The sequence below is a fragment of the Coenobita brevimanus genome, chromosome 94 (assembly GCF_032717465.1).
Source record: "Coenobita brevimanus isolate Jiangsu-jjx chromosome 94, ASM3271746v2, whole genome shotgun sequence".
Classification (NCBI taxonomy): domain Eukaryota; kingdom Metazoa; phylum Arthropoda; class Malacostraca; order Decapoda; family Coenobitidae; genus Coenobita; species Coenobita brevimanus.
The window spans coordinates 31,622,909-31,636,249 of NC_137047.1; the positions used below are offsets into that span (position 1 = coordinate 31,622,909).

Here is a 13,341-nt window from a genome sequence, read left to right on the forward strand (position 1 = left end):
TGTTTCTTGTCAAGGCCTTCACTGCACCAGCTACTTTTCTTCCTTGTGTCACTCTACTTTCCATTTCTTTTGCACATTTTCCTCTCTTTTCTAACACCGTTCCCAGGTATATGAACTCTCTCACCAATTCCAGTCTCTCTCCATTCACTGTAACATAGCACTGGGAGTCACCTTCTCTTTCAATAACCATCACTTTACTCTTTTCTACATTTACTCTCAAGGCACGATGCTCATAGACATCAGCAAAACTCTGCATTGGCCTACCAAGTTCTTGTCTGGTATTTGCATGTAGTACTGCATCGTCAGCATACAACAAATCTGAGATATTCCATCCATCACCATTCAATACCAACGCCATCCCCTTCTCCATTACTCGCGTTTTTACTTCCCTCATCACTCCATCCATACATATATTGAACAACCATGAGGTCATCACACAACCTTGTCGCACGCCCACACCGATTGTGAACCATTCACATACGTGCCCATTAACCCTTACCATGCTTTACTACTCTTGACGGCACATAGCAGCTTACCATCTACATCGTACATGCGCAAAACTCTCCACAATCCTTCTCTGTCCACTTTGTCATATGCTTTTTCCAGATCCATAAATGTCATAAACACCTTATGGTCCTTCTCACAGGCCTTCTCTGCTATCTCTCTCGCTGCAAATATTTGATCCACACATCCCCTACCACCCCTAAAGCCATCCTGTTCATCACTCACTAGGACTTCTGATATCTCTCTTACTTTATATTAATTCTTTCATATACCTTCCCTGCCATAGTCAATAAACTTATGCCACGATATTTCTTGCACTCACTTCGCTCACCGTTATTTTTGAACAGAGGTACAATCACAGTCTTTTTCCATTCTGCTGGCAGTTTCACTCATCCATGCCTTCTTACGTATCTCCAACAATCACTTCATTTCATTCTCTCCTCTACACTTAATCATCTCTGCATGCACCTCATGAACCCCATCTGCTTTCCCATTTTTCAGCCGTTTCACAGCACACTTCACCTGTGCGAATGTCACGTCTCCTGGCACTGCATTCCTTCTCTGCACACCCCCCAAAACCAAACATGTTTACAGCCGCTCTGTTCTCTCCATTCCCATTCATCAAGCTTTCAAAATATTCTTTCCATCAGGTCCTTACTTCATCCTCATGGGTTAATAATCTACCACCTACATCCTTCACACCATTACATGTCTTTCCGCTTTCATTTCTACATTTCCGCACCTCTCTCTGGAATAACTTCGTATTTTCAGAGTAGTTTGCAGTCATTTTTCGTCCTAGATCATCATTTACCTCCTTCTTTTTCCTCGTCTCTAGTCTCTTTACGTGCTTCTTGCTCTCAATATATTGTTCTTATTTCAACTGAACCCCCTGTCCTGGAACCACTTTAGCCACTTCTTCTTTTCCTCCACTGCTCTCTTAACCTCATTATCCCACCATGCCGTACATTTCTTCTTTGTTATTACTCTTGCCACACCACACACCGCTTTAGCATTCCTAACTAAGCAATCCCTATATGCGTTCCACAGGCTGTCCAGATCCATCTCATTCCAATTCACTGATTCTAACTCCCCCTCTACTTTGGTCCTGTATTCATCTGCCATATCTTTGATCCCCAGCTTCTCAACTTTCAGTCTTTCGACCTGACTGCACCTCTCTCTCCTGGTCCACCTCACTCCTCTCAGCTTGATCTTGCATACCACAGTCATATGATCTGACAAACCTCCACATCGTCCTCGCACGGCTCTCGTTCAGCAACCATTCCCAGCATTGACGTCTCTACGAGCACGTAATCAATTAGGCTTCTTTTAGCACGATTCCCGTTCCCTCTATGCCATGTATATTTATGTGCATCTTTGTGTTTGAAATATGAATTACAAATGCAGAACCTCCTCTCCTGACACATATCCTTCAGTTGCTTCCCATTATTGTTTTCTCCTGGTACTCCATTACAACCCATTATGTTATCCTCAGGACCAGTGCCTACTCTTCCATTCAATTCCACCATTACGATCATCTTGTAGCTCCTGGGCATTTCTCCCACTACTTCATACAGCTCATCCCAAAACTTGTCTTTCTCTCTCTCTCTCTCTCACTCCCATCCTCACACAGTGCAGCTGTTACAGTTATCGCCACTTTCACCTTCTCAAACTTGAACTTGACACATTTGTCGTCTCTCATTCCACTCTGCCACGCATCATTCATCAACAAAGCAACTCCTTCCTTGCAACTTCCTCTCCCATTCATGCCAGATGTTACACATTTCACACCCTCCCACTCCTCCGCCTCACACCTTTTCATCTTTGTTTTACACAATGCCATCACGGCATATCTCGCACTCCTGAACACATTCACCACTTCCACCCTCTTGCTCTCCTCACTCACACCTCTCACATTCCACATGGCCATGCGAATCTGTCCATTTGGTTGGGGCCCTGGGCAGGTATTGGGCCCTCCGAGGCTCTCTGAAACAACTGCCATGATTAAGTGATTTTGGATAGAGGAATCTGGGGGATACTTAACCCCGCCAAAAACCCCGATAATATGGTTACCACCTAGCGTAGTAAATGGGTTCTTGGGTAGAAAAAACCATTTGGCTTGTCACTCAGTGCAAAGATCATACAGCATCTCTACACTGAGTGAGTGGATAGACAGATAGATAGAGAGTGGATAGATAGACAGACAGATAGAGATGTTACCCAAAGTTCCCGAAATTTGACTAAAGAAGGAAAAAAAAAACTTACTTAGTCCTAATCACCACCATCACCTTGAAAGTACAGTAGTCTCCTTGGGGTTGCTGACATCGATCTTGGAGCTTCTCCCACAACAGCAACGAGTTCTGGAAAATCCTTGAGCATCAGCTTGTTCACGACCTTCTGCGATTTTCACCTAGATCTCCTTAATGGTGTCATATCTTACAGGCGTATTTTTAAAAACAATCCCTTTCCTAAACTTTTCCTTCCCGTCGAAGGAGTTTTGATTTCCGTTGGTATCCGAAAAGATTCCCTTGGAAGGGAAGGGAAGGGAAAATGTTCAGGTTTGTTGTCCTGTTAAGCTTAAACGACCCATCTTGCTGTATTTTGTTATGATAGGACATTAGATTTGTAAACTAATACATCAAAACACGCATATCTCGTGCTGGATAATGAAAGCACAACACATTTGAGATGTAGGAGGTCGCCACCACAATACTGTTGGTCTGTATTCAGTCATAAATGCCATTCTGGCCAACACCACAGCGGTGTTCACTCCTCAAGACAATATTTTGATAATGAATTATATTCGAGGAATATTATTATCTTTAATGTTGTTATTTGTAAATGTAAGAATCATTTGTTAACGTCCATCTCATGTACGGGAAGATGGGGTAAGACGGACCAATGGGATGAGATGGACCTGAGATGAACCCCCCCCCCCTTTAAAACCGAGCAGGATGGGCGGGGTTCAGTTATTTGTCACTAGATGTCCTCCGTGTCACCAAACAGATGCACAATTGTTAGCAGCATCCATGCCTAGTTGCTTGTGTGTTCAAGAGAGTATGTTGTCTTATTTTGTGGTGCTGATGTCATTTGCACAGCGTAAGAAATTGGATTTTCCGTACTGAAATATTAGTTGTAATGACTTACTGCTTACACTGGATATGCCCATGATGTGTGTGTCTAAACATGTGCCATAAACTGGTATACAAAATTTGGATGTTTTGGTAATTGTTTAGCAAATGAATTTTAGTTCTGAGGGTAAGACAAACCCTTAACATTTTCTTCTCTCTTTCTCTATAGATGTCCCGGAAATATGTGCGAATCAGTTGTAGAGGAGAATGGAATGAGGCAGCTATGGAAAGTGCAATAGCTGCAGTTAAGGCAAACAAGATTGGTTTGAAAAAAAGCCTCAAAGGAATTCAACGTGCCCAAGACTACACTTGGTTGCCATGTCAGAGACGAATAAGGTGGCAACTGGTTCTACAAAGGTGAGATACTGCCTAGCACATGTCAAACAAAGTTCAGTTTCCTATCTAGCACTCCCTGAAATGATTTACGCATTGTTTTCCAGTAAAACTTTAACCCGCCCCGTCCCGTCGACGTATGGGTACATTGCAACGATTTGCATTTGCCAGTCCCGGTGACGTACCGGTACATCGTGCAATTGCAAGGTCCCTAATTTGCACAATTTTCAATTTTCGCATGTGATTTTTCGTATGTATACACGGGACAGCTTCCTCTATTCCTCTACAAGATGCCAAGCAGGGACAATGCCTTACACCGCATAACCTCCCCCCTCCCCCCCCTCACGCCATTGTCTCGGCAATTCACCTGTTACCAGTGACCTGGCTAGTAAAGATATTCAGGGCCAGAGTGATTCCCCAATCGATGACAATGTGGAGGACAATGTTTACATAGCATTAGAAGAAGAAACAGCCAGAAATAATGATTAGGTAATGTGGCAAAAAAAGGTCAGGTATGGTGATTAGTTAGTGAGTGAAACAATGCTTATAATGCCTTTATTACTGCTTGAAAACCAATATACTCTCATACTACATATACATTTGTACCAAGTAAATAAATAAATACCGTTTATGAGTGGATAAAATAGTTACCCTCCCATAGAACTCGTTTTCTTTGGTGCCAGCATGTTAGAAAACCTAGTCAGGTAAGGAGGAACTCCTACCTGGAATGAGTATTTTAAACCTCAGGTGAGCGATTTCTCTATGAATTTTCGATGTTTCTCACCAAAAGCGAAGGTTTTAGCCAAAAATTTTTTTTTCGAAAATACCTCGGGACTGGGGGATGTCGGAGGTGCGGAAAACCTCGGGACGTGACGGGTTAAGTCTTAAAAGCTTGCTACTTATTGTCCTGCTATATTTTACCTTTAGGCCTATTATTTTTTTACATATAATAAATAGTGTCTACCTTATTTTCATGTTATGCATTTTATATATAATTGGCCTATATTATGATGAGAAAAGAAATAAATATTTATTAATAATTATTTTTCAGATGCATTGCGCTATCAGAACTGTATTCAGTGCTGCACAAGAAGCAGAGTTGATAACTCACATTTTGTCGATGGAGGCTCAATTTTCAGACTGACTACATGGGACGTTCGTTACATTGCCTTCCATGCAGCGGAAAGAAATAATGTGGACCACAAATCAGAACGGTTAGATCTGGCTACAAATTAAGTTTCTTCATATCATGCTCAGTTTACAGACTAATAGGCTACAACTGGAGTTTGTATTTCTACAGCCTATAGCACTTAATTCTTTATTTCTTTATGCCAGGTTGGACTTGCGGGTAAAGACTGGTTATTGGACCTCCAACGTCGCCAGCCACAACTTGCAAGTCGAACCCCAGAACCAACTTCTGCTGCAAGAACAAGATGCTTCAATCAGATGAACGTTGGCAAATTCTTTGACATTTTATCTTCGGTGCAAGCAGACCAGTACTTTCCTCCACACAAGATATTTAATGTCGATAAGCCAGGTGTTACAACGGAGCAGACAAAGCTCACAAGAATCCTCAGTCTGTGGGGGGGAGGGGTAAATAGATTGGCATATTGACTTCTGCAGAAAGAGGAATTCTAGTCACAGCAGTTTGCTGTACATCTGCTGGGGGCCAGTTTGTTCCGCCCTTCCTCATCTTTCCAAGAGTTCGGATGAAGCAAGAACTGAATGTGCATACCACCTATCTGGGTGGATGCAGCTTTCCATTCTTACTGAATGGTTTCGGCACTTTCTAAGTCACACCAAGCCATGGAGAGACGATCCAGTATTATTGATTATGGATGGACACGAAGAATATTGATGTGATAAATCTTGCCAGGGAAAATCATGTCACGACTGTCATTCTGCCACCACACTGTAGTCACTGAATGCAGCCATTGGATGTTTCCTTCATGAAACCACTGAATGCCTACTATGTGAAGGCTATTGAGACATTCCTCAGAAACAAACCCGGAAGGCAGGTGCCCATCTACAAACTAAGTGCATTGTTCAGAGAGACTTATCTACAGGCTGCTGTTCCAAACAGCCATCAATGGCTTTAGAAAAACCGGAATTTGTCCACTGAATAGCCAGATTTTTTGTGAAGCTGATTTTTTACCTACCTGCCCGACAGATGTTCCATTAAATGGTGAAGAGGAAGAGGAAGATCCGGATGACCCAGTTGCCCCACCAATCATGACCATGGTGGGTGAGCCTGACCTGCAAGGGGCTGCCGAGCTGGAAAATCCAACTGTGGTGCCTGGGCCTGTAACACCGGAAGTGGCTCGGAGGCTGTTTAACCATGGTAGTTTATCCCAGGACATAATTCCCTTCCAAAGGTGGCCAACATTGTACGAAAGAAGGCACTCAGGCCCTAAGGGCGAGCTCTTGTTTTGACAGGATCCCCATGCAAGACAGAGTTAGAGTCAGAAATTCACAAGAAAAAAGGAAAAGAACTGGCACTTGCACAGAAACGACAAGAGAGAGAGAATGTAACAAGAAAGACAAACTAGCAACAACAACAACAACAACAAAAAACTAACAAAAAAAAAAAAAGACAAAAGAAAAAAAACAAAGCAAGCGAAAGCTGGGCCATCCTGGACTCATGACAGCAACAGTGAGGATGGAGACTCAACCATGTGCATGTATTGCAATGGCATGTTTGGTAATTCTGTGCGATGGGAAGGTTGGGTTTGTTGTGCCATATGCGAGGGATGGGCAAATGAGGAATGTGCAGAGATAGAGGACGATGAGGAAGAGGTTTTTGTGTGTGAGTTGTGTCAGTAAGGAGTAGCAGTAGGTAGAAATGAAATTAGTTGCAGGCCCAAAACAACTGGCAAGCAAAGTGAGCGCCTTAAGTGAGAAAACCACAGATATGTGTAGATCATGTAGCAGGGAGATCAAAGGAGATTACAGTGCTTTGCAGTGCGAGGTATGTCAAAAATGGTGTCATGCTAATTGTGAGGGCATCCTGCTCCATGTATATAAATTCTTGATTGAGGAAAAAGCAGAACAGCTGCACTGGAACTGCAGCTACTGTAAGGAGGGGTGTGAACAAATATTCCACATGGTGGTCAACATGGGGAGACAATACAGTGAAATGACTAGGAGGCAGCAGCAGTTTGAGTGAGACGGACAAGGTGGCAGCTCTATAACTTTCCATACAGGAGAATCTTTCTGGGGAAATAGAGGTTGCTGTTTCTAACGTAATAGATCACTCACTGCCAAAGGCCACTAAAATGATGAAGGATGAATTGGCTAAGGAGGGATATAACCAGGGGATCATAGGCCTAGTTAAACAAAATAATGCAGGTGAGAACAGTGGGATGGGTGTTGTAGGAGGTCATGAAGTAATTGTGGACAAAAAAAAAAAAAAAAAAAAAGCGAGCGAGCGAGAAAGAGAGAGAGAGAGAGAGAGAGAGAGAGAGAGAGAGAGAGAGAGAGAGAGAGAGAGAGAGAGAGAGAGAGAGAGACGGGATGAGGAAAGCCGTAAAATGAATCTGGTCATATTTAAGGCTGAGGAGATGAAACGTGTGGACAGAACAGAACAAGTTGAGACAGATGAAAGATATGTGAATGAATTAAACTCAAGGCTGTTATATATCTCAGATGTTACACCAGCTAATGTAATATCAGCAACGCGTCTAGGAAAGAAGGAAGATGATATAAATAGGCCACTGTTAGTAAAGTTGGACTCTGAGGCCACCAAGTACAAATTTATGAGCAGATTGAGTTTGCTTGCAAATGCTGCTGATAAATTAGCTGGAATTTCGATTGACCATAACTATACCCCAAACCAGAGCAAAAACAGGCAGGCATTACTGGAGGAAGCGAAACGGAAAGAGAGAGAGAGAGGACCAGTCAGGAAAGTATATATACAGAGTGAGAGGTACACCAAACAACCTCTGGATAAGAAAGATTCAGAAAAAATAGTAAGTGCATCACATCCAAATCAAGATAAGTTAGAGATGACAGGGAGCAGAAATTTAGCTAGTTGCAGTGTGAAGAAAGAGCAAAATGTACTCAGAGTGTGGTATGCCAATCCAGATTCACTACTAAATAAAATGGAGGAATTAAGATTGAGAGTTCGCTGTGCAGAGAGTAAACTTATGGTTATTCTTGTGGTTGAGATATACCCCAAATCTACTAGAAATGTCCCGACTCCTGCAGAATATAAAATTCCGTGGTATGAGTTATATATGTCAAACTGCAGTAGCTCAAAAAGGAGGGTGGCAATAAATACTGCGGCTTCCCTATTGGCAAGAGAGATAAAAGTCAGCACAGACTTTGAGGAAATGCTGTGGATTAAATTGAAAATGCGAAATGATAAGAACAGAATTACAGGCTGTGTGTGACAACAATAAGAACCTGAGGAAGCTACTGACCGAAATAGAGGAAAATAGGACTGCAGCTATTCTGATGGTCGGGGATTTTAATTATCCTGGAATATTGGACAAATTGGACAGTCAAAGGTAGTACGAATTCAGAGAAATTTAAGTTTGTTGAGGCATTACGCGATGCAAACTTATATCAGCACGTGGAGCAGGAAACTGGTGATAGGGGATTAGATGTACCACACATACTAGACTTGATAATCACTAGGTAACAGCATATGGTTTCTGACGTCGAACATGTCGCTCCACTGGGTAAGAGTGATCAATGCTTGCTAATGTTTAACCTACATTGCAGGGAGAGAAAATAATAAAAAATAGGAGGAGATATCTTTACGACACAGGAAATTATGGGGAAATTCGGCCCTTATTAGACAGGGATTGGAGCAAAGAATAGGAAAATCTCGATGCAGAAGCACAATGGGAGAAAACTGAGAATTTACTGAAGTATGCACGGAAACAGTATGTGCCTATTCGAATAGTAGGACAGGGATGTGATGGACGGTACAAGGAGAAACTGGATGATGAAACATATCTCAAGGTTAAGAAAAAAACATGAAGCATGGCAAAGGTGTATCAAGACCAGGGAGCTGGGAGAGTACAAGGAATATACCAAACTTAGAAATCAGGCAAGACGAAGGACGTGGGCCCAACAGAAGGAGCGTGAAAAAGAGATAGCAAGACATGTTAGGGATCGCTCAAAACATCTTTGGAGGTTCGTCAGAGAACGTATGAAGGTATCAACAGGAGTAGCAGATTTGAAAAGAACAGGACAGGATGGGGCTATAACAAATTCGGATAAGGAAAAAGCTCAGGTTTTGGATAACTATTTTGGTAGTGTTTGCACAACCGAACCTGTGGGGACTATACCAGAGTTTGGAGGCAAGATGTGGTACAAATCACTTGAGAACATAAAAATCACACCTGAGGTAGTCAGGAGGAAACTGGAGAACATGCGGACGGATAAATAGTAGGAACCGGACGATATACACCCGAGATTGTTGAATGAATTAAGCAGAGAGCTAAGTGTGCCCTTGGCTATATTATTTAACAATTCACTCAACAGTAGTAAGATACCTGACATTTGGCGACAGGCTAATGTAACAGCAATATACAAAAAAAAGTAGTCGACAAGACCCGCATAATTATTGGCCCGTTAGTTTAACGTCAGTTGTGTGTAAAATACTTGAATCAATTATTAGAGATGAAGTTGTACAGCATATGTTGGAAAATGAGCTCTTTAGTATGAACCAATACGGATTTATGAAAGGTAGGTCAACCACACTGCAGCTGCTTAGAGTGATGGACATGTGGACGAAAGCCCACCAACATTTACTGGTAAAGTAAGAGGGTATGGAATCAGCGGGAAGATCCTGAAATGGGTTGAGATGTATTTAAAAAGGCAGGACACGGCGGGTAGGAGTAGGAGGAGAGTACTCGGATTGGGTGGAGGTAACTAGTGGTGTGCCTCAGGGAAGTGTACTTGGTCCAACTCTGTTTCTGATTTACATAAATGACCTCCCTGACGAAATCACTTCTCCAGTGTTCATGTTCGCGGATGACACAAAGTGGAATCGGGAGATAGACTCAGATGGTGATCAGAAAGTAATACAAGAGGATATAAATAAATTGTTAACGTGGTCAGACAAGTGGCATTTAAAACTTCATCCAGACAGATGTTGTACAATGACAGTCTCGAGACGGGAAACTAAGGATCCAAGGATTAATACTATGCAAAGTGTGGATGCTTGCAGGAATGATTATGTAGATGTGAGAGGGGGTGACTCAGAGAAAGACTTGGGAATAACAGTTGATAAAAATTTAAAATTTGAGGAGCATATTCAGCAGAAGGTCAACAAAGCCAACCAAATGATGGGCTATTAGGACCTTTGTAAATTTGGATCACGTGTCATTCAAGTACTTGTCCCCTGCTCTAGTCAGAAACCACCTGGAATATGGTAATTCAGTTTAATCACCAGACAGAAGGAAAGATATTATTTCAATGGAAAACGTTCAGAGGAGGGCAACCAAAATGCTACCTGGATTAAGATATTTGTCATACAAGGAATGCCTGCAAAAACCTGAGCTACCTACACTAGTATATAGGAGACTTAGGAGAGATATGGTTAAGTATTCAAAATCGTCACCGAAAGTACATATTAGAGCGGATGGAATTACAAGAGGACATTCATATAAGATGAAGAAAATAAGGAGCACTCCCAAAATTAAACAAAATTATTTTACTGCGTGTGTGGTGAATGTATGGAGTAGTCTGCCAGAACAGGTCGTAGGTGCTTCAACTTTTGGGCACATTCAAGGCTAGACTAGCTAGATACTGGGCAAGGCAGGAGATAGTTTTTTAATTTGAGGCAGACTTGAGGTTATGCCGGCCAGACATCGAACAACGCGAGTACGGTACGTGGATTGTTTATGGAGATCTGGACATAGAGGCCTCTGGCCTGTGTCCAGGATCTATCTGATATCTGTTATCTGATATCATCACAACCTTTGGAAACCCTCCAAATTCAATAAATGTGGTTTCCAGACTCTCTTTTGTGTTAAGCGGTTCATCTTACCCCACCTTCCCCTACTCACATGGTGGCGCTCACTTGTCTTTTTACAACTGGAAGACATGAGCCAAACCACTTGTGTGACCTTGATGACAGATTTTCCTTTTCCGGGCAAATTAACAAGCAGAATATATCCTGAAAAAAATCCCCGTGTGACCCTGGCCATAATGTATAAGATTTGTCAGTGTCAGATCATATAAGACTGGATGAATATCAGAGGTAGTAAGTCGTCTGCTCCGTTCATGTCTGGCTAAACATCTCGCCGACATGGGTAACACTTTTAATGAGATACAAATAGCACTTTAAAAATCCTTCCCTCGATATTTTAAATATATTTAAGACAATAAACTACAAAAGAATGCACAAAAACTGCAATGGGATTTTTGAAGAGATGGGTCAAATGATTCTGTCAAGTTCCAATAATTTTGGCTGCTCGAAGGGAAGACCTTGCCCTTCGAGGAGCTCAGAAAGAGAAGGATTTTTTTTAAGAATACCAGTTCAGCGAAGGCTTACATTCCCATGCATCTAAAAGGGAAGGAAAAATTTAAGAATACAGGCAGGATTCCTTTCAGCTGGATTTTCAATTTTGGAAAGAGAAAAAACCACAGGGAGCCAAATCTGGTGAATACAGGGGGCGGGGGATAACCACCATGTTTTTTTAATGCCAAACACTACTGAAAAACAGGAGCTGTGTGAGTGAGTGCATAGTCATGGTGAAGCACCCATTTGTTTGTGCACCACTTGTCTGGACGTTTTTGCTTCACGTTGCCAGGCAAATTGCGTTGGCAAGTTCCACACAAAAGGCTAATAATATCGCAAACGTCATGAATTATCCTCCTGCGATTTTTGAGTATGGTTGCATGAACTTTGGCCACATTATCAGGAGTTGAGCTGATGGAAGGGCGACCAGAACGTGCACCATTGTCTGTTGATGCTCGTCCGTTTTTAAAACGCTTAAATCAGTTATAGGTTTGTGTAACCCCCAAAGCATTGTCATCAAATGCTTGTTTTGACATTTTATGAGTTTCTGCCACGTTCTTCTCAAGTTTCTCACAAAACTTGATGCACACGCAATGATTTATCTTGCTCTCGTGTTCCTGAACTTCATTCTTCTGAATTCTCTACTCTCTGGCTTCGGCTTTCTCGTCATTCTCTGACTAAATACTGTATATCTGCACTGTTTACTTATCTCCTAATTCTACTGACTATCAAAAATTTTTGACTATCTTACTTCTACAATGGAACACATTCTATCCATTTCTCCCTTCTCTGAAATCACCATTCTAGGAGATTTCAATGTTCACCACCACCTTTGGCTCTCCTCTTTCACTGATCCACCTGGTGAACAAGCCGACATCTTTTCTATCCTTATTGACTTAGAGCAGCTTGTACAGCACCCTACCCATATACCTGACAGCCTTGGAGAGAGCTCCAACATATTTGACCTCTTCCTTACGACTAATCCTTCTGCTTACACTCTCTCCATTGGGCTCCTCCAACCACAACCTTCATACCTTGACCTGTCCTATTGCTCTGGTACGGCCTGTGGACCCTCCAAAAAAAACGTCGACCATGGCACTATGGTGCTGCGGATTGGGAGGCCCTCAGGCAGTACTTCTTTGATTTTCCCTGGAATGATTATTGCTTCCATGGCCGGGAGCCATCTGATTGTGCATTGCACATTACAGAGGTTATTCTCCTGGGCATGGAAGCATATATTCCCTTCTCATATCCTTTGACTAATGCAAGAAAGCCTTGGGTTAATCACGCTTGTTCTAATGCTGTCCGCAATACGCAACAAGGAGAGGGCCTATAAAAGGTACCGGAGCCAACCCACCCCTGAATCACATATTTTTTACGTTTCTGCCCAGAATCGTGCTAAGTCTGTTCTTTGTTCTGCTAAAAATAAGTTCATCCATACTAAATGCTCTCAGCTCTCCGACTCGAATTCTTCCCGCTCCTTCAGGCACCTTGCTAAAAACCTTTCTAACAACTTTACCTCATCATCCTTCCATCCTCTTTTCTACTGTGATGGTTCTGTAGCTCTTTCTTTTACTGATAAAGCACATCTCTTCACTCAGACTTACTCCTCCAGTTCCACCTTAGACGATTCCAGTGCTGTTCTTCCATCACTTACCCCCTCTCACTTCCTCATCGCTGACATTAAAATTTCTTCAGCTAATGTATTTTCTGCCATCACAGGCCTCAAAACTAACAAGGCATATGGGCCTGATCGAGTCCCTCCTGTTGTCCTCAAGAACTGTGCTTCTGTGCTTACACCTTGCCTAGGTAAACTCTTTCGCCTTTGTCTGTCAACCTGTACCTTTCCTTCTTGCTGAAAGTTTGCTCTCATTCAGCCAGTCCCAAAGAAAAGTGACC

The 13,341-nt window shown here is 42.3% G+C and overlaps 1 pseudogene; it reads left to right on the top strand.

The window, feature by feature from the left end:
- Window positions 1-5,016: 5,016 nt before the first annotated feature.
- On the top strand, window positions 5,017-6,727 carry LOC145412876 (uncharacterized; annotated as a pseudogene).
- Window positions 6,728-13,341: the final 6,614 nt, after the last annotated feature.